Genomic DNA, 23,238 nt, shown 5'->3' on the forward strand with positions numbered 1-23,238 from the left:
TTTGGTGTTGCTAATGAAAATGCCAATGAAACTTGCAAAAAATCTTTGCAAGCCTTAAAATGAAACTCACATAAACAAAAAGAAAATCAACAAAATTCTAGTGTAACATAAGGGAGCCCAAGCAGTTTAAATCACTTTTAGCATTCCAATTATTTTTGTAAATGTATAAACAAGCCCATATTTGCATGTAGTATTATTATTAATGAAAAAAACACAGACACACCCACCACTTTGTTGTGAAATGTGGCGTGCACAAGCCTATCTGCATAGTAATGAATACAAAGCAAGAATGGCTAGCACCTACCATGTCCATGCCACTGTACACAAATACTTGACATGCCAATGAACATGATAGCATGGACAGTGAGGGGTCCAGAAGGAAAATGAGAGTTCAACACACAACAGAAAAAAAGAGCAGCTGGAATTAAAATAGGGGTCCCTGTGTGTGAGTAAATTGATGACTAATAATGATAGATAGATAGATAGATCCAATAATTCTGCGCAATAGTCCCTTTTTAATATTTGATTTCTACCTTCCCATTGATATTAACTTTAGATTTTCCGTGAACCGTTTTCTGCACTGTCGTTTTGACGTGTACATTAAAATGATTTCTCTTTCAGTAAGTCGTATTTTTCTCTAGCGTATCGATAACAGATATTCTGTTATTATTCTTATAATACAATTCAGCCTTAGGTACGCTTCTCCGGGCACGGACGACATTCATTGTGGTTGGATTTCCGACTCAATTGGTAATAAACTGTTTTACAGAGTGCTTTTTTTATTTATTATTTTATTGATTTTATTATCATTCTTCAATTATTTCAGAGCGTCCTGTGACCCTTTCAAAACGAGCAATATGATTAAACCCATTTCTAGTCTCTGTGGACTGGGTGCCTCAAAGAAGACGTTGTGGAAATGAAAACCAATTAGACTCATAAGCGCAATAGTCCAAATGTAGCAATCGGAGCTCATCGATATTAATATAAGACGTCGCTGGGCGGGCGGGCGCGCGCGCATTTAAAAGCCTTTCTCCTTTTTAAAGTGCAATCCGCAGCGCGAGTGCGTGTCGCTGAGATATCAGTGAGGAAGTTGGCAGCAACGAGGGATGAAAAAAGACGGGTAGAGAGAAAAAGAGAGAGAGAGAGAGAATGAGAGGGATGGTCCGGCGCCGGCTGCGGGCTGTTTTTTCCCCCTTCCTTTTTTTCTCCAGTTGGCTTCTATTCAAATTTGGGTCAGGGGTGAGATCTCGACGTCACAAGCTTGCAAGATGGCGCTGGGAAGGCTGTGAGATGAGAGGGTGGTAAACCGAGAAAGCGCTTACAGATGTATTAAGGTACCTTAACGTTATCTTTTTGCTTGTATTTTTTGTGTTCGGTGTTTGGGTGTGTGTTTCCTTTGGGCTCGTTTCTGCTGTTTTCGGTGGAATTGGTGCTTTTTGGAGTAAATGGTGGGGTTGCAGTCGTCGTGCCAACAAAAAAGGGTCTTGTCTTTCTGAGTGAGTGCCTACTCGGGGAAGCCAGTAATACCAGCTTGGCAAGATATGGCCAGGGCTTTGTGTCTTCGTGAACCTGCGGCAGCAGCAGCAGCAGCAACAGCGGCGTCGGCGTCTCCCGGATCTTCGAAGCGTTTCGCGGTCACGTTTGTTTAGAGCTTCTATTGCATTTGAAAGATAGCGTCCCATCAGGAAACTGGCATAATATTCTATCCTAATACTTTAAGTGCCGAAAAAAAAGGAAAAAGCGGAGCCTGCTGTAGCTTTAAGAAGGGGGCAGTTTCCCCCCTCTTGTTTGGCTATCCGAAAGGGAGGGGGGTGTTTTTCACGTATATTATTTAATAATATTATTGTTATCGATAGGCGTTCCTATTTGATTCTTCACTATGTTTTTTATTGGAGTCACTTCGCTTTAAATATGAGTTCATTTTTTTTATTGGCGACGCTTGAATTGTATTGGGATAAATAACACATAATAAGCAATGGGCGCAATTCGATGAATCAGGTAGAGTATCGATTTTTTTTCATTTTTTTTAACTCGGTTACAACTTAAAAAAAATATTGTGCATGTGCACTTTTCTTAAGAGTGCTCGAACCGCTCCAATTTATTTGAATTTGTACAACTGCGCAAATAGAATGCTAATTCTTTTGTTCATAAAAAAATAACTTGGACGTCAATTTTGAAACCCATCCAAACAGAGAACCGCTCGATTTGAATACCTGGTAATAAAAGATAATTGTGCCCTCATTAAGAAAACAAACTCGCATTTATTTCCTGGTATTTAGAGCATGACCTTATGTATCATTTAGTTAGCTGAACCTTTGGAGAAAACGGAGCGTTGTGTGCGATGCTTACGATTCAGCTGCCATTATTTACTACACGCGGGTATTATTAATGTGTAGACCTAGCGTAACTGCCCTGATATGGACAGGGCTTGTGTGTCTATCGGGAATGTGGGCATTTGGATCCGTGCAAGCTCGCTCTTGTGTCTGTACGGGTGGGCAGACACCGGCGTGTGCGGCTGGACCTCTGTGGCTGAGTTGTGGAGCTCCCTAGCCTCACGTTTAAGTGAATGGTCCTTTCACTTTGGGACATGAGTATCTCCGAGACTTAACAGCTTTGTTTTATATCACCCATTTCTTCTGTTGTATATAGTCTATTCTGCTTCTGTCATATGTGTGGTAGCATCACTGTATGTGTGTGTGTCTAACAGGTTATATATCTGCAGAGGGGTGTGTGTGTATTTTTGGAGGAGTGGGTGTGTGTATGTATGCATGTGTGTGTGTATATAACAAATTAGTGTATGCTTTCTGAAAAGTATATGTATACATGGATAATTTTTATATGCATGTTCACTACCATGTGTCATTGATTATTTTGTGCCCAGTTGTATGTTCAAGGCAAGGTCACTTTAGTATGTGTATATATTTATATACATAAAAATTAGTGATAGTATATAGGAAAAGAAAAGCTGTATTGTCTTATTGAGTTATTAGTGTATATGTTCTTTTAAATACTCGGTTAAAAACTGCATATATACTGTGTATTATGTAGCACACTAGGCTGTTATGGTGCAGTGCAATTAAGAGTCAGAATAGAATATTGTGCATTGAATTATGTCCAAAAGTATATTTATAACTTGTGGTTACCTATATAATAATGGTTTGTGTGTGTCTATATAGACACACACACACATATATAATATGAGAGACAGATGTGTTAAATAGCGCTTTACCTTTTTGATGTCCCATTTTCTGGTAGGACAGTGCTGTTTCACTTCTGTAATCTGAACACAGATAAACATGTCTGTGTCAAAAATGGATGTTTAAATTCAATTTCATGCATTTTTTTATTTAATGTGCAAGTTGTTTGGTATGTGTTGCTATAATATATTTTATTATTGTGTAGAATCCGTATTTACTGCCCTCCTTTTACAGTGAGGTGTTTTGAAGATTATTATTGGTGGACTAGTATCATCACATGTGCAGAGGAAAGTGAAAGTTTCACTTTCATGTCCAACAAACATGCATCCATTTAGCTTATCAAAGAAAGACCGTGTGTCAGAGAGAGTCTCCGTTTCTGTCCCGTTGTTACAGTACAGATTTCATTCATGGCCTCTTAGTAGTTTGCCTTTTTTTTTTTTTTATTATTATTTCCTGACACTTTTGTTTTTAAAGAGTTTTGCTTTTCAGTTTAAATGACTGAATTTTATTTGAATTGATTTGATGGACTTGGAAATTCCTCTAGTTTAAGATGAAGTTAGTGTGGCACTTTGTAACTGCATGTTGTGATTTGTATTTAGTTACTTCCACCAGTGCCACTGGAAAATTGACTTGCAGATTGGCAACATTGTCCTGAAAGCATTATTTTATAACCCTTTTTCTTAATGAGCTTGCATTTGAAGAGTTGATAGATTTGTTTCTCTGCCAGTTGTGTCTTTATACACTTGTAAAGTAAAGTGAATTGGAGTCGTGTTCCTCAAATTGAAAAGCGGTAACCCTTGTTCTTTGTCAAAAATTAATTTTTTGTATTTCTAGTTTTGCAGTGTGTTGGGTTTAGTAATGCTGTTAAGGGTGAGAGATCAGAATTAAAGAAAAACACTTTTCCAAGAAGGCAGTTTAAAGGAGTTGAATATACAGTAACTACACCATGGCCTAAACTCGCATCTCGGGCACAGCTAGTAAACTGTGGTAAGCTTTGTCAATGAAGATGTTCAGAAGCCGAGCATGTGCTGCTAATGTTACCTACACTTGTTTAAGGTGGTGTTCACTATGAAGGGTGCTTTGTAAATTGTTGATTTAGTTAGCTTACCTTGGAGTTATGGTGACAGTAGAAATATGGATACTTTCAGAGAGAGAATGGAAGTGACGCCAGACTGGCAGCAATTGAGATGTGTAGAAGTGAGCAGGATGACGGGAGCCCAAGGTTTTGTCCAGATTGTGCCTTGGGTCCAGTTAGTCTCTCTGTTAATGTTCCATGACTTCCTGCCATCTTTATGGATGTGCTCAATGACGTTCCCAGCTGCATAAGCCTTAATAAGCATAGATTTACTGTCTTTTAAATATGTTAGTGGCTGCAGAAAGAAACATGAAGTGATTTTGCATCTCCCTCTAAATGCAATTATTGGAGAGTCTCATCCGTGTTACGTTTTGTCCGAGAGGTCATTACTAATGCAGAGAGTTTCCAGTCTCAAAGCAGGTTGCATTATGTTAAAGTAGCACACCAGTCAGGCAATTTATAGTGCCCAGTTGGGGGTGGGTTAAAACAATGGAGTGTTGAATCACAGTGCTATCTTCACTTGCTGGCTAAAGTACTTGTAACAGACGTTACTTATGCAGATAGCTTAAATACTGAAATCTTTCTTTCAGGTTATTATTTCAAGTAAATCTAAAATGGCCAGGTAGTAATTGGGTATATAGTATTAGAAGATTTATAACTGACCTCTCCCTCAGTCTTTTTAGTTCTTTCTTTGCACAGTGCATATTCTGATGGCTTTCAGAGCACTGAGCACCTTCACCTCTGGGCTTGTCTACATGTTGTGGCTGTGGCGATGACACTGTTTTTCTTTGCTCCAAGTTCACTTTGCAGTGACTAGGTCCAGGATGCCTCGGGACATGCGTGTGTTAACATGAAGGGGAATTCTGCTTTGTACACGTTTTGCCTCCCCTGTACCTTTTTATACTATTGTATTTATTTTGTTCCTGTTAGCGAGAGTGTATTGTACAATTTGTATTTTAAGAGGTGTGAGACATTAGTTTCTTGTGCCTAAGTGAACGTTATTTTTGTCTTAATTAGAAGAAGCTGGTCATCTTTACAACAATTGAATATGCTGGTGGTGTTTCCTTTTTATGAGACCACAGCTGGAGGCCGTCCGAGTAGTGCTTACTGTCTATCCTGCAAGATATTCTCAGGTTTTTCCCGTTACTGGTATAGGTTTGACTTTATGTTCAGCGTTTAGCTGGCAGCTGGTTTTGTGCCTTTTCCAGGTCATCGTGTTGCCAATGGACTTGTTTCCATGTCATTAATATCTTTAAGTTATATTTAACTATTTTTTTGCGTTGTCTTGATTCAAACCACCACATTTCTGCACCATGGCCCTAAGTGACTGCAAATACAGAAGCAAATGCTTTTATTTTGTCTTTACAAAGTCATTTCTGCAGCTTTGGTTTCTTATACAGTTATTTTTACATGGTTGTTGGATGACCTTGTAAAGTCTGCTTGTTTGTCACTTCTTAACTATCTTCAGCCTGATAAACTCACAAATAACATTAGAGATGTTTACTTAAACAAACTAACTGGTACGTCGGTGCTGATCTATGTTTCTGCCTAACTGCAGACATCTCTTTTCCAGAGTGTCACTACTTGGGTTCTGCAGAAGAATGACTTTTGCAGACCTGGCCCCAACTACTTTAACCAAAAGTGATCTGCAGCCAGTCCCTTAATCTGCAAAATTTAACTCATCTGTTTGTGTATAGTTGTACGGGGGGATTATTTTCATTGTGCAAAGCACTTTATGAAGCCCTATACTCGCTCCTCAATCTTGTTTTTATTTTGACAAAATGCACCGGACATCTTTTGGGCATTGTGGTAGCCGCACTTTCCTTCTGTGGAAATGCTATTGATATTCTGAGAAGGGAACTCATTTCTGTTGTACTATAGGAAAGTTCTTGATTAAGGTTTTTAAGGTAACTGTTGTGATTGGTGATAAAGTGCATAATGTTTGGTGCCATTAAACAAACTCCTGTTCTCTACCCCTCCCAACACACAAGCCCGTCTGATGGTTTTTCACAGCTATTGGCAGGAAAAGCGTAACAATAGGGCTTCTTCCTACCCAAGTTGAAAGTGCAACTTGCTGGTGGAGTTAAACCATGTTTTATTGGGGTGGGGGTGGTGGCAGTAGCTGAATATAAGTAGTAAAGATACCAAGCTAAATTAAAAATTTAGCATGCATATAGTTAAGAAGGGTGGAAACTAAAGACGGTAACTGTGGCTGAAAGAGGATGTGTGTCTGCGCGCACGTGCGTGTGTATATGATGAGGCTGGCATGTCTGAACTTATTTGCTCAGCTCTGTCATAAGTTAATGATGGATTGTGATTTTCTCCAGTTTGCTTTAAAGGTAAATGTCCAACTCTGTCTTTCTTTCTAAAACTAACAGAAGTGAGAAGTATATTTTTTGAACTAATCCTTCAACCTAGTTGTTATGACGCTGGCCCAGTGTTTTTAACCCCGTTGCTGTGTTTTTTTGTTTTTTTTTTTTAAATATAAGCTTTTTCAGCAAATTCATCCACGCGCTGGTTTAGTTATGAATTAGAGGCTTGAATGGACACCAGTGGAGTGTTGGGGGTTACTAAATGTAAAGTTGGCCTTGCTAACTCTTCATTCACCTCAAAGGCTAAGGTGATGGTCGGCTTGCAGGCACAGTCCGCTAAGCCACAGCCTCTAGTCAATAAGTGTGCCTCTTATATTCTATTATTCCACACCCACCTGAGCATTCATGTCACAGTGCATTTTAATGAGGACTTCCTGTTTGGAGTCCTGAATGAGCAGCTGTGGAAGGTGTTATTTTCTCTCTATCATCCTTTCCTTAGTTTGTACTTTGTTTTGTGGATGATGTTGGAATAGCTTATACTGTATTGTAGAGCATGCAGGTTAAAATCAAATCAATGATGTTTGTGTGTTGTGAATCTTGTTACACTCCAACCAATATTTGGCTTAAATGACAAATTTGTTCTACTTTAAATATACAAGTAAATCTGCTAGATGGTCTACAATGTTTGATAACCAATTTTAGTTTAGCCTGTTCCTTGGCATCATGAGTCATTATGGGTAAGATGGAGCTCACTGGCAAGCATAAAATTTTGTGGTTTGTTCTACAGAATTGTTAATCATTAAGTGGCTTAATAAAAAATACATTTGTTAAATATAATTTTTCTCTTTTTTTTTGCTTTCAATGATAGCCAGACCAGGGTTGTTACACAAGATGTCTGTTGGCAAATGGTGGACAGATCGGCATAATGCCAGGAATTTTCCCTGGGGTATAGCAGCAGAAGCTGGCAGTTTTTTTATTAATGTACCTGTCAGGATGTAAAGCTTTTTATTCACAAGTGGCCCATGGAGGCCAGTGAAGAGAAAAAGTTCCACAATATTATTGAAGAATACCACACAAATCCTTGCATAGTAATAAAGTAGCTCTCCCTGAATGGTGCTAACCTATTCTTTTTTGGGATACACAAAGTTTTGTTTATTTTTAAGGTGGTCTTCAGAATCCTGCTTGAGACGTCATATCCTTCGAAATGAAAAAGTACTAATAGCATGTGAATATCAAATCAGTAAAATGTTAGAAATGTTTATATTTTGTCTCCATTCCCGGGCAATTCTAGTACAGGTAGTCCCCAGGTTACGAACATCTGACCTACCTACGCCTTACGAATGGGGCCACAGCTGTGATGCATGCACCTCAGTAACTGCCGTGCTGTCATCTTTGGTCTGGGGACACTGCAAGCGGAGGCTGGAGGGGGTTGATTTCACTGCTCGCGTAGTATAGTGTCCCTCGGGCGGCTCCCTGCGGCAAGCGGTGACCTGTGGTCCATAGTCACCGGGGCCACAGCTCGTGTCCAGGACGGAGGCTTGATGGGGCGGTTCACTGCATGCCCACTACACCGTCCAGTCAGGAACAGTAGCTGCAACGAAGACAGGATGGAGCGGAGGGAGGTGTTTCACTGCCTGCCCGCCACACATGGCTGCCCTGTACGTTCTCGTTGGGCGGATGGTAATGCTACAAGCGGTGACCTGGTTGTGTCTGAACGGAGGCCATTGAGGATGAACGGGGCGGCGGGGGGTAGCATTGTAGTGTGCCTTGGGTGGCTGCCTTGTTGAATGGGGGTGATTCACTACCCACCTTTGGCCGCACTGTGTTCATTCTAAGTGGGCGAATGCTGCAGGCAGCATACTATAGTGGAGGTGACTGTGAGGTGGGCTGTTGATGAACCACTCCTGTTCATTCTCAATAGTAAGCCTGCTTGTACTGTTACTGCATATAGCAGGAAGTTGTCTCTTGTCAGTACATCAGACGTGTTGACGACGGGTGCCTTCCTGCTGTGATAGCGTGTACTGTGCTGTGCAGAAGAGCTCATCTTAAACTTTTGTCATCACCCTTCAAGAATGTCTCTGAAACACAAATCTAATGCAAGTGCTGATGATACAGTAAAGAAGAGAAAAACCATCACCATTGAAAATAAAGTAGAAACAATAAAAAGGTCAGAGAGGGGTGAAACTCCATCATTCATTGGCAGAGCACTTGGTTAAAGTCGGTCAACAATAGCATTTATTACAAAAATGTACCTTCAATAACGTAAATTCAACTTAAGTACAAACCTACAGTCCCTATCTCGTACGTAACCCAGGGACTGCCTGTACTCTGTAACCTGGAGGTTTGATTTGTTTAAATGTTTCTAGATGGATGCATTACAGCAGACACACTCCAAGCTTTTATGTAATTTCTGAAGATGGACATATTTTCATGTGGATTGGTATTTCAGAAAGAAATCTGTTAAAGCATGAAACACCTGCTTATATTAAAGGAACACGTGGAATGTGGGAGCTTTTCTTGTTACACAAGGTGCTTTATGAAGTGATGGTTATATAATTGACACATAACAAAATTCTTTGTTTTCATGACTATTTTGGGGAATGAATAAAAGACAAAATAAGCACCACTGTTGATTAGCATATTTTAACATTATCTGTTTTTGTCACGCATTTACTACAGTCTTTCATAATTATAATGGGTATTTTTCTCTGTAATTTGAGAACTGTAAAGGTTACTTTAAATTATTCATACTAGCTTGCACTTTTGGAAAACCCTTTATGTGGGTTTTTTTTTTTTTTTAAACGTTCATTTTATTTTGTTTATTTACTCATGGGTTGAGCTTTATTAATAGTGTACAGTATTTGTGCCATTGCATTATGCATGCCTGCATACATGTTCAACCCTGCTTTTCCAGAGCCTTTCCTAGCAGTACTGGGCCCAATAAAAGCAAGAACCAACCCTGACTGGGGGTCGGTCAAGTCCATAACAGGGCACTGTGGGTTAGCAGTTAGAAGTGGGGGGAAAAAAAATTACATTAATTTCTCAGGGAGGTATGTATGGGTGAAATATGTATATGAAAGAATTACAGTGAAAGTTATCCTTTGCGCACTGTATAGTTTGATTTCAGTAATAGTGTTTCCGTGTTATACCTTCCATTCCGTACCATGCCTGGTTTTTGTTGAGAGAGCTGCAGGCGCAGGTAATGAGGCCTTTTACTGGACCTGCTGAACCCAAGCCTGCAATTGTGGGCAGTGGCCGTAACAGATACCCCAGAGTAATTATATGCGACGCATCGGGTTACAGCAAGATGAAAGATATTTGGAGGTTAGCCCAGCAGTTCACGTGCCCCTTGAGGCTGTGCCCTGCTGCAGCTTATCACATGCGCACGTATAAAAATTGTTGTGGGCTTTCACAGTGGAGGATGAGCCTCTTGAATTTCTTCATTGTGCCACAGCTGTGCATTAGGTTTTATTTATTTATCTGTTGTTTCTGAAGGGGTGCGGCTATGGTGGGGGTGAAAATAGAATGTAGAATTTTCTTGAAACTGGTCACTCAATATGGCTTTATGGCTTCTGTCTACCATTAGTGGATAGGAAAATGTAGTGCATGAATTTTTTATTAAGGCTTGAAAAGGATCTTTCCAGTGTGCACGGTGTTTGCGTGAATGCAAGCAAAAAAAAAAAAAAATCCCTTCCTATACCTTCATGCATTTTAATCATAATTGCCAGGAGAGTTCAAGCACTAGGCTTACTTTTAAACCTGCCTATGTAAATAGAACAACTTTACAGGACTTATGTTTGTAATTTCTGGACATGCTATGTGAACAGACAGATCAACTAAAAATTGCACACATCTTTGCTATTGGCAAGTGGCGGTGATCCCCTGACACTTAGCTGTGTTTGGTTGGTCTACCATGCACAGTGTAAGCCAATGTCATGTTATGCGACTTTCTGTCATGCGGTATATCAGATCTGACGAATGCAGTCACAATAACTGATCTCATTGCTGCACATTTACCAACCGGTTGTTGATCTTCCAATGCAGATGTGACAGCCAATAGGTTGCATTTCTGATGGTGTTGGCGATTTACAAAGATTTTAACAGCTGTAGCGAGATCAGCAGCAATCTCTGCCCTTTGTTTTTTTTCCTTTGTCATGGTATGTAAAATACAAGACATCAGACAGACGAGCTGCTCTTCTGTTTGAGGTTCACAGCTGCACAACAGAGCTGGCGGTATACAAAGGGTTAATAGTGGTGGTGTGTTCAACAATCTCAGCCTTTTTTCCATTTTACTTTGTTTTAGTTCATAAAACACAAGACATCTCAGAGACAAGCCTCTCTATTTGTGAGGTTCAAAACACAAGTTCCTATTTTCTATATATTGTACTTCTCGCTGACTGCTCATTGGTTCTTAACTCTTGCACACACAGAGCCCACCCTTCCAACCAAAAAGAAAATAAAACCTGTTAGATTTTATCCAAGCCAGTCACAGACTAGTTGGTCTCAGGAGTTTGGTATGTCATTATTGGCTTCACAGGAGTGCGCCTCTCACTGACTAAGATTATATAAATGAAGGTAATGACTTAAAATCTCTGGAAAAGTTGTCTAATGTGACAAAGCCTTCACCCAAGAGATCATAGCTTAAGTGTTAAGCAGTACTGACTGGCATCCATATTTTGTAGTTTCCTTGAAACTCTGTGGTTTACTGTGAATATCATGACTGTTTATTAATTTAATATAGAAATCTGTCAAGTTGTTTTCGAAGAAAAATATGTTGGAGACCTTTCAAACAACCAGCATTTCTGGTTATGCCTACACTTCAGGTATGGCTAGAGGGTATACCTTTTTTTTTTTTTTTTTTTTTTTAAAGATTGTGAAAGAGGTTTGTGGTAATTTTTAAGTTCAGCACTTTTTTAAAGTTGCTGTTCAACTTTCTTTGGTTCATTGAGAGTGGTAAGAATTTTAAAAAACATTTTAAACTGAGGAAAGATGTTATTGGCATTTTGCTTAAATGTCAATAGGGCTGCAACTAATGATTATTTTAGTAGTTGACTAATCGTTCAATTTATTTTTCAATTCGTTGATTAGTCACGATTATTTCATGCCTGACTATTTTGATGCCTGTGACCTGTGGTTGCACATCCTGTTTTGGGCTCCAGTGCATGTCTTACCTCATCTGCTCATGTCTGTCAACCTGTGAATGTCACCATGATGTCTCTGCATTAACACGATTAAAATGAATAATTATCAAATAGCCAGTGAAACATATGGATTTGAAAATAATCAGATGTTTTTATATTACTGTGACCATCACAATAAAAAAGAAATACATTAAACAATACAAACTAAAGTGCACATAGTCTTTTTTAAAAACAAAAAAAAAATGCATTTTACTTAACCAAAAAAATACATCGTTAAAACTGAAATTTTTTTCATATTAGTAATAAATGACAAAATGTAGACATAAGCTATATAATGTGTAAAGCACGAGGTGCAAAGATCAAATAAACACTTTCACAAAAGGTTCAAGGATGAAAGAGACAAATATATGTGACATTTTGAAGAAATCATTGTATGACCTCAATAGTACCAATCTGAAAACATCATTACACTAATGCAATATCATTTGAAAAACGAACAGATCAGGTGTAAATTTGTTTCCTGTAAAAGTTAGCTTTTTTTACTTTTATTTTCTCAGTCTCGTTCACGCTCTCCCTCCCCTCCTAATCTGGCCCTAACTAACAGCGCCAGCATAAATTCTCAAGAAACGCCGGCATCACATCTCCAGGATGCTTTCGTTTCAGATGCTCCTGTATCGCGATGATGCTGCCATGAAAAGAGAGACCCGTTTTACATAATCTGGATTCAACTTTTTTTTTTATTTCTCGATGAAGTGTTCCCTCACTTTAGAAAGTTTCTGTCTCAATTTTTTTCCCATTTCCTTCCCCCTTCACTATCCGACTCGCCATTGCAACCACATTTATTTTCCTCTACATTCTTCTCTTCAGACGTTGTTCTTCGTTGGTAGGGCTGTGTGCAGTCTTGACACAGAACAACAAACGATACTGCCCCCCAGACGTTCATATAGTGCATTGCAGTTACAAAAACCAATGTGGTTCTTTGTAACTGGAGCCTCTATTGAAGGTTCTGTTTATGATGCTTCGACAATTTTTTGAGTCGACGTTGTCGATTACGTCGACTAATTGTTGCAGCCCTAAATGTGAATTATCTATCTCATGACAACAAAGTTCAGCCTTGTGTTTAGGTTAGTCTGACTTAATTTCCTTTTAGATGACCGTTTTATTTTTCGTCAAATATGGCACAAGGAGAGAGAGAACTGATTTCTTTGTACATCTGTTAACACATTCTGGAAAGTATATAATATGGTTCTACCTTGTCAAGGATCTGGAGGGGTGTGAAGATTCTTGTAGGGAAGCGGCTAAAAAGTTTCAACCTATCCTGTGTTTGATCAATGAAAGTTAAAGCTGTTCACTAGTAGACAGTCCTGTTTCTTTATACTTGAAAGTGCATTAGTATGCTGTATATATTAAACGGTATGAATCCTTCTTTTTTTTTTGTTTTTCTTTGCGCAATACTTGTCTCTAATGGAAATGTTTTAGGTCCATCAAAGTTGAAAGGAATTAAAATATTAAAGTTGTCACTTTAAGACTATGGATTGAATTCTTTGTTTTTTTTGCTGGACATTTCTCATTTTATCTGTTATTCATGAAGCATAAAATATATTTTTTTTAGTCATTCAGACCACAAGGCAGCTGCAGCAGTTTTAGCTTAAGGGTCACAAAGGCATCAAATATTATTTTGTTAAGTACGTTTTTGAAATGAGGATGAATATGATGTGTCGTGATTAGAACAGTTTGCTGGAAAAATGTATTTCTGATATAGGTGAAAATGCAAAAAATGAGGAAAAGCAAATGATCTAACCTAACAGCTTTCTAGTTCAAATTTGACTCCCAAAACAATTCAAACTGGATAGAATTTGAAATGTACTTGTGTCATACTTTGATGCTCTGAAAATCAGAATCAGGAATAACATACAATTTTGAAGATTTTCTTAAGTTTGAGGGGGGTGCATGAACAGGAACCTCTTGGGTTTTCCATATTATCACCTGAAGCTTTTCTGAAGGTGGTAGTTTCCATTTGTGTGAGAGTACTTAGTTTCTGATTTTTACTGTCACCCAAGCAAATGTGTTTAACTATATTCCTGATGGCTGTGATGTACTGCAAGACCTTGAGAAGTGGGGGTGCACTCCGACGGTCTTTACGTGCTGTTTTCCTCACCAAAAGCAGTTTATTAGCTTGTGGTTTGGATGCAAAACAAACCCTCTGGTTTTGCTTTGCCACTGTTAGGAATGTAAAGAAAGTGCCCCCTTCTCCCAACCCCCCAAAATTCTCTCTGAAATTGGCATATAAATACTGAAATGTGTCAACTTATACACTCCTTTAAATTATTTCTAGCACACACTAACTGTCCTTATAGTTTTGGAAGCAGTAAATGCAGGAAATCCTGGGTTTCAGATTTGTCTGTAAAAGTCTTTTTATTTCATTTTTTTTTTGTGTAGCAGCCTGCTCAGACTTGTCTTAGGCATGTGAGTATGGGATGGCAGGTGTCTGTTTTTGTCCCTAAACCCCCAAAACAAGCTCTTCCTAAGGTGCTATACTTCCGAATGGAGATTCCTCATTTTCACTCTTTATTTGTATACAAAATAAAGGTGTATTTCCTTTTTCTTTCCACCAAAATGAAAGCTTTGAATGCTTGCTTTTTATTTATACTAAGAAGCAGAGAGCATCGGTCTGAATAAATTGAAGTTGTTTTTTAATTATAAAATCCTTTTTCATAACTATTGCTCCCCTTCACTATCCTTTTTTTAAATTAATAATGGGTTGTCTTATTTAATCTATGCTTCTTCCCCATCATGGACTGTGTCCTTGCCTTTCAGGTTGTCTAAAACAAGGATGCTTGTGTGTGTGTGTTTTTTTATTTTTTTTTATAATCTTCTTTTTTTCTTGATCTGTATTCATGTATTTCCTGAACCCACCTAATCAAATGAATGATCCCAAATGTATATGCATATACATTTATACATAAGTGTTTCAGCCTTGGATTGTTAGTGTGGGACTAGGTGAATTGTGATTCTTATTTGGGGGGGGAAATCCAACATGATATTTAATTTTAAGACATGGAGGAAAATCCTGCTACCCTATTTTAAAAGTTTTCATTATTACCAATGATATCTCATTATGATGTTTGCTTAAGGATTGTCTGTGATTTGTGCATTCTTTGAGACATGATGATGTGACCAAACCACTGTAAATCACAAGCATGTTAGTGTCTCCTAGGTGAAAGGAATTAATAAAATTTGACAAACTGACCGCTAATATAAATGCCATACCAAGCTCAAATAACAAAATTAAGTCTTTGTTCATCCTCTGTAATGAATATGGTTATAGTTGTCTGCCCATCCATTGTTCCATTCTGTAATCTGCGTATATTGTTCGGGATTGTTGGAAGCTTTTACATATCACAGCAGCACCTTATACTAGGCAGCAGCCATCCCTTGATGGAATGTCACACTTGTTGACATCCTCACATTTCCTCCTACATGGACATTTGCAGAGAAATAATGGAAACTTCATAAAGGGAAATCTAGCAACAGTTATGGCAGGTAAAAATCAAGGCAAATTTTAAACCAAGGGAGTTAAAATTGTGTCTGATGCTAGTCTTAAATAAAATAAATAAAATGCTCTCTGTGCTCATTTAAAAAAGACAAATCTGATGGTTCAGTGTCTGACCTGTATATTAATAGCAGCCTTGAAGTGCTGCTAGTGTGGCTTTAAAAAAAAAAAAAATTGTATTTAGAAAATAATAATTTTGTGATGCCACTTTGATTTTTCAAAGGCAAATAAGTGACCATTAGTACCACTAAAATTTCATGAATACAGTAAAAGCATGTACAACAATTGTACTGGAGCATCTAGAATGTACCCTTTTTCCTCATGATGCCGTTACTGGTGTCCTGGGATAGACTAAAGGCATAAGTAGTAGTGAGTGTCTGTTTTCATAGGAATTCTGAAATACTTAACCTTCTACTGAAAGATTAATTTCATGAAGGTAGCCTTAGCATTTCAGGGTTGGACAAATCTGTAGTCCAAACACCCAGGACTACCACTTTTAAATTCCAGACAAATAAGCTTTAGACTTGCAAAGGCTAGTGAACCACCAGGTGCTCCTTACTATTAGCCCAAACACTGCTGGGTGTGAACATGCTTTTGTGTGCCTAAACCTTACCTTTTACCTACATGAGGACAAATTTTAATGCAAGTGCATATATAGATCACTCGTTGTGTACTATATATACACTATAAAGAACATATTGCACCCTGAAGGTCAAACTGCTGATGGCTTTTGATAGAGACACTATTTGGACGGGTCAAACTAAAGTCTGAAAACAGAATTTGAGAATACAATGTTCATGCAGTATTTCCGTTTATTGTTGATGATATTTTTCTGTACATTGGAAAAAGCACATTTAAAAATTGTCTATTTATTAATATGTTCTATTCCATGATGCTGATTGTGTAGAAATTGTAGTAGAAAAATGCAATGCATTAGTTTACAAAAAAACTTTGCAAATAAACATTGCTGTAAACAACTGCAGGTAACCATCCACCTTGTATATAAAGCTGAGCTATCAAAGTGTACCTGGTCTACCAGAATTGCAAAGCTGATAACCCAGCAGGATACCGTATGCGTTTAAAATGTGATGCTTGGATGGTGACAAAAGTAAAACGGAGAGATCTGGAATACTTAGCCCTCAGTAGTTCGTGGCAGTTCAAATTTGCTTTGTCAGCTAAATGTTACCTTTTCAGTCAGTGTTTATTTAAGCAGCTACTGTTTGTTGCATGAACTGATACAAATCTCGGTCTCACAACACCATATGTCATAAACCCGACAAAGTGACAAATGTTACAAAAACAGTAAACCTTTTTCTAACGATATGTGATAAATGAAATTACCCTTAATAATTGTATTTACTACTTAATGTGGTACTGATACACTATAATGTTGGGCGTTTGACTTTTTACAGATGTAAGCAGTATTTTCACATTGAGAATTGAAAAATTTATATGTTTAGTACATGCACTTGTTAAGAAACTGAGTTGCCCATGGTGGTCATAATTATTTATTTATTTATTTCTTTAACTGTATGAAACTGATGCTGAAATCTCGCATACTATCTTATAAAAAGAAACGTTCAGGCCTTGTGTGCATATATTTTTAATTTGTTTTACGTATTGTCAGTTTCCTTTTGCAAGAAATGTTGATCTTATGGTTTTATATGCATGTTAATATACTTGCCAGAATCTAGTCAGGTGCAGTTCCCGTGTTCTGAAATTCTCAAAGCCTTGCCCTTAAGTGTTCTGATGGACATAAATGAATACTTGCCAAGTTGTGCTTTTATGTCTTGTGTGTTTGTTAGGACTTGTTTAGAAGCTCATTAAAAAAACAGTACAGAACAGTGGTTAGTTTATTGACTTGCATGATGCATCTTTTTAAAAAAAAAAAAAAAATGCTTTGTATAGTATAGCTTTTTCTTTCTTTAATGCCAACTTAAATACCCTCAACAGATAATCCTGTCAAGTCACAATTGAATTTTAAAAGGCGGTTGCTGGTGCAGAGTTACTTGCTGGGCCTCTTATCTTTATCCCCCCCCCATCCCCCACCTAAAAGTAGTATGCTAATGCCTGGCATATAATGTGGCCAAGGCCTTGTTACACTCCAGAGCTGAACAGTCATATCACACATGCACGTCTTAGGAGTGCTGCTTAAACAGAATGCATCTTTTTTTGGAATGATGAGAACTGGACTTTGGGTTGGTGATCTCAGTGATGATGAAATAACTCCTATAAACTGCCAATCCCTAGTGGTATCAGTTGCCCACATAACTGTAAATATCATTGCTTTGCCTGTATTACTTTGAGGTACTGTGTTCATTTTCAGAATTCAGAAGCTTGTGTTCATGGTTGAATGCTTAAATTCAATATTTGTCGTGTTGTGGCTTTGTCCAGAATGCCTCATACACACTGTCAAATTTAAGATGTGTTTGCTTTAGATAAAACAGTATTTTGTTATTTATATTACTCTTAATGCTACATCTTAAAGTGAGTGTCTTTATAATTGCACTTGTATATGCTTGCTTGTTTTATAAATTTTATTGTTTTTATATGAATTGTTGCAATGTTTTTTTGGCCACCTGCCTTGGTAAATGTGGGGGCTGAATCTGGACATGGAGAGAAAGTGTACAAGATAGGTTTTTTAATGGGTTTTGTGAACAAGCTTTGTAAATCCTTCTTGCCCAAAACACTAAGGTTTGGTTTTACATACCCTCCTTTCCTTTGTGTGTTTATGCCACCTGTTGAGTCTTAATACTTTTTGGCTTCAGCTCTCTTAGACATGTTAGTGCAGTTATTTCCATTTGACTTGATTTCCAGAATGAATTTTTGTTTTCATAAAATTGAAGGAAACCAGCACGCCAAAGTCTTTTGTTTTGTAATTGTTCTTGTTTTAAATAAACGAAACCCCCCAATAATTATATGCCTCATCACACCTTGGCACAACATGTAGAGGCCTCCTTCCTGTTTTGGAGCAAATGTCTCACCCTTGCACCTGGCATAAACACTAAATGCATTATTCTTATTTTTCAGGCAGGAGGCTCACTAAGGCTGCAGTTTTCTTTTTTTTTTGTATATGTGACTGTGTGTTGGTGTGTGGTTTAGTTTGCCTTGCTTGTCAAACAATCTTAAAACTTGAACAAAATTCTCATTTGATCCCATGCGCCCAGGGTCATCCTTGCCAGCTGGCCCATTATTCACATGACTCCTCGGGATGTGCGCTGTCACTGTTTACTCCCAGTCATATGCCTTTTTAACATTCCCCTTCCCTTTTTCATGTATCTTTTCATTTATATTGCAGGTTGCTAGGACTGGGCAGAGTGGTGGAGTATCTTTTCGCAGCATATTTCCTGTTTGTTTTGTTATGTACTTGAAAGTGGGTGATAGAATTTTTTTAAAGCAGATTCAACATTGTTAAACATTTTCAGTTGCAGTAAAACCCTATTATCTTCTGTGCATATAGTATTGGAGGAAAATATGCCTGTCACCATTCTACTTTGTTGTATTCATCATCAGCTTTTGTCCTTTGGTTTTAAGGAACATTTTAGCAGTGTTAGAGGGTAAAATGTGTCACATGCACAGCTTTTCAGTTTCTTCATCTAGCTTTAACTCTGGAAAATAGGGAAACGTTAATATCTGACACTTGGCTGAAAAAAGAAGAAAAAAAAAACTCAATGACACACTCCCAACATGCCAGTGTTGTCTGTAGTTGTCTTTCCCATCAACACTGGGCACAAAGCAGAGTCAGCCCATTGTAAGTCATAAATACCGTTTATGGATACCAAATTGTGACACGTTTCTTTGTTGTAATGCTGGCTCCTTGGTTACAAAAGAGTGCACCATTCCATATCTGTCAGTAGCATCTATGCTGTTTGGCGCTCATTTTTCGTTCTTGTTTTCCTAAAGCAAGGTTTTTGAATTCTGAACAGATGTGTGGTTGGATTGCCGCTTCTTCCAAACTATTTGTAATGGGAAGCAAATTCTTAATCAGCACCATCCAAAGAGTGTTAAGGCAGCATATTTTAGAAATAATATATATAATGTGTACTTAGATTCAAAAGCATCCACCATTTCCCGTTGCTATATACATTGTACACCTGGAAATCTTTCATTGGCCAGCCTTAAAATCTGTGATTGGTGCTTTTGCATATGAATTCTTACCAGAAAAGAAACCAGTTCCCCATGAGGGTGTAATGTATGTGTCCTTTATTGACGCAGCATGTCATTCGGTTTCCAAGAATTTGATTCATATAGGTTCACTTGGACATGCGTACTCATGTTGTTATCTTAATACCCCAACATTTTGTACATTTTCCCAATGCTTCCTTGTATTTTCCACATCAAGGGTATACATGTATCTAGAAGTCAGTCTGCTCCCAAACCAACAGTGTTTCTCCAACATTTCTGTAGTATAAACAGGCTAATGTTGTGCTAATTCAGTTTGAAATGATTTATCTTCCCACCTTCATTCATAGGCATAGGAATTGGAGTGCAGTATAATTGTGTGAAGTAGATGTGAAATTACTTTAATTTGAGTGTGAATTTTACAGCTACAGTTAATGGATGATAAAGCTATGGTACTTCCAGGACTAGAGAGCTATAGGCTGAGAGCAAAGAACAGTGGATGAGAGGAATAGTAATGCCACCATTGGAGCAGTACTCTAAGTGAAGCACTAATGTTTAACATCTAACTCACTTCAAATATGCTGCAATAATGTTTCAAATAGGCTGTGTTCATTTCCAAAGATTCTTACACCACTTTGGCTGCTGCAGTGTGAGAACTTGTGTGACAAAATGGTTAAAAGTAAACATGTCACATAACACAATCTTCCCCATAACAAACACCAACACCACCCTACCCACCCACCACCACAACTTCTATAGAAAGTTTTACTAATGTATTGCCTTCTGCATTAACGGGATGGCAATTTGAAAAAGGTACCACCTGCCTAATGCCAAATTTTTGCCAGCCGATCTGTGTGTGTTTAATAAGACATAGGATGAACAAAGTATTTGCTGTGGCATAGGGATGTTTGATTATGTTTGACTTATGTACCCCACAGACGTTGCAAGATGGCAGCTGTTAGGTCTTTTCTCAGGATAGCATGTTTCATTTCACCTTTGATATAATGAATTACATTGGAGTGTTCTCCCTCAGTTACCAGATCTCATTAAGTGCAGTTTAAAACTGTATTCTAAGAAGCATTGTAGAGTTTCCCTAGCCTTATGGTATGTTGTTTTAACAACATCGCATGATTTTCTAGATCTGACCATGTGATGAGCTGTCCAGGTAGTTGTTTTACAACTTGTGCATCTTATGACAATTTGACTTATGGCCTCTATTGTGTTTCATGGGCAAGTGGCAGTTTTCACTGTGATAGCTCTGTATGCCATGATTCATTCTTCTCAAGCTCAGTTTATTACCTGCAGTGGTTTCAACTACATTCAGTTACGTTTGTTTTGCAATTACAGGAAAAAAAGGCAATTGATCTCGACACAAAAATGAAGGTGATCAAGCAATATGAGGGAGGAAAGAAAGCGAATGCAATTGTATGTGACTTTATCCCATTTTAACCGGTGTGCACCACATATGCTCTACTGTTGCGTTCTGGCTTTGAATCTGGTTAACCTCTGAAGCTTCTGCATTTTTACTCTCGATGTGTTGCTTTGTGTGGACTGCCACAAAGGAGTAATGATACGACACTGATCTCCTTTATCTGTTAATGTTTATTATTAAGTCTGAAATGTTAAAACTGAAAACATACGAGTGCTTAAACTCTGCTGTTACAACTCCTTTGATCACAGTTAACACAATAAAAACCCTGGGAGAGGCTCACGCTGATGATGTAACATAATACAGACAAAGAGAGGATTTGTGAAGGGGTTAAATGTTTGGCACCCATGTGAGCAATAGTAATGAAGAAAAAAAATAAATGAGAGAAAATTTACACAATGTGCTAAGAATGATGTTGATAAAGGATATAAAACAATATGACTTAAGGAACTTCTACATTACTATACATACGGTCAAGTTTAAATACATATACCAGTCTGTCTTGCATCCAGATCTACTTTCGACCAGTCTATCGAAACCGAATATGGTCGTAAGTTGACGACAACCTGTGTTTACAATCCAATCCACTAGTTTTTATGTTCCTTAGTCTGTTGTAACCATACCTTATTTTGAATGACCAGAATGGAACTTGGTTCAGTCATGAGCTGCCATAACCATATCTAACAAGTTATGATGAATTCAGTGTGTTGCTATCTTTTTGGACGCTAATGTTGGCACTCATCTCCTTTGTGCCAGTTTTATCAGCCTTTATCTGCCTATAGCATTAACCATCAACTTCCATTTCAAATTGTCAGTTGGATTTGGTTTTGGTGGATACAAGTTTGATGATGTTGTGTGGGTTAATTGCAAGAATGGTAGCAGCCTGTCACCCATAATTCACTCAGAACAAAGAAAATCTTTATATAGTGGTGTGTGTGTGGTGGTTTTTTTTTTATTCCCCCTCATTAGTCTTCAACTGAACTGCTCACACACAATTGATACCTGGCTGTACATACCATGTGATTGTGTCACGGATGGAGTAGTATGTTCTGCTACTCCAGCACAGTGTGCAGATCATTTAGTGTTTTGTTTTATGCATCACAGTTCAGTTTTGATACTGGATGAGACGCATGAGACTAGAGCTCTGGCTGCTCAAAATGCACCGTATTGTATTTACTAGACTATGCATACTACTTTGTATTGGGCCCATTTCAAAAATATGGGAGTGGATATCTGCTTTTTGTAACATACATCATTTCCAGATCAAATGTAACAGGATCACCTGATCCTTATTGCTTATGAAGTGGTCACAATGAGTGTATGATAGATGTGCTCAATGTCTGCTTTATTCAAGGCAGTAGAAACAATATATATACACACACAATTTTTTCCCTTAAAAGCCCATTTATCCATATGAGCGTTTTTGAGGGGTGGAAGCTATCTGGGCAGCATTGGGTAAAAGGCAGGAACAACTGTGTGGTTAAAGTGCCGTTCCAAAGTTAGTAGGGTACTTTGGTAAAAGTGCCACTTCAGGACACCAAGAAGAGAGAATTTGAGAATCTTGGTAACAGTAAGTCTAGACTGCCACAGTTGTATTCTGAAATGAACAGTAGTGCAGTGTGAACAGCAAAAATAGTAGCTCTAACAACCACATGCTTTGCTAAAAGTAATAGATCTTTATGTTGACAATAATGGTATGTGTATTAATAGATTGATCCAAAGTTTGTTGGCCCTGTACCTAAAAGACAGCCTTCAACATTAATTTGTTTATCCTTAGAATTTGTAAGCAGTCCTATCCCGCAATCAAAATATCAGTTTTGTATTATACAAGTAGCAGCAGAGTCATTAACACCCATGTACCAGTAGCATTTAGATCTGCTCTAGTCTTGTAAAATTGTTTTTGGATTGCCTTCGACAAAATCCGTTGATTGCCTCTGTGAAGTATTGATATTTATTTCCATTGCCCATAAGAAGCAGTGGAGATGAAGTACATGTCCAATAGTCTTTGACCAGAATGGAGAATTAATTATTGAAGATGAGTCCAGACTGATCGACATAACGCTAGTCTTGACAACAGTAGTAGGTGGTCAGTGGCCTGTGTCCTAATAATAAACATAATCTTTGAAGTTCCACTTTGCAAGTCTTTGGCCTGTGGTCGAAGGCATTAATTGTCTGGAAAACTTTGGTTTTGATACTAGTACAACATTGTCACATGATCGACTTGACCTCATATAGAAATGTTTCTTTTGGTCCCATAAGTTCCTCCCATCAAGTGGTGGTCTTTCTGCAATTGTTGCCTTGTGACATCTGTAAAATAAAGATGATGCTATGATGTGTCATGCTAGCCACCTTGTATCATGAACACCAACAATTTGGATGTCGTCATACTTCCTTGGTTGGTAAGGCATT

General features: G+C 38.0%; 1 protein-coding gene across 1 annotated transcript in view; it reads left to right on the top strand.

Moving 5' to 3' along the window:
* The first annotated feature begins 1,077 nt into the window (after positions 1 to 1,077).
* The window catches only part of hic2 (hypermethylated in cancer 2), a 47,120-nt gene continuing 24,959 nt past the window's right edge, over positions 1,078 to 23,238 (top strand). Inside the window, exon 1 of the mRNA XM_039771545.1 lies at positions 1,078 to 1,334. The gene's annotated coding sequence lies outside the window, so the exon portion shown is untranslated. The remainder of the gene's footprint in view (positions 1,335 to 23,238) is intronic.

The sequence above is a fragment of the Polypterus senegalus genome, chromosome 12, assembly GCF_016835505.1.
Source record: "Polypterus senegalus isolate Bchr_013 chromosome 12, ASM1683550v1, whole genome shotgun sequence".
Classification (NCBI taxonomy): Eukaryota; Metazoa; Chordata; class Cladistia; order Polypteriformes; family Polypteridae; genus Polypterus; species Polypterus senegalus.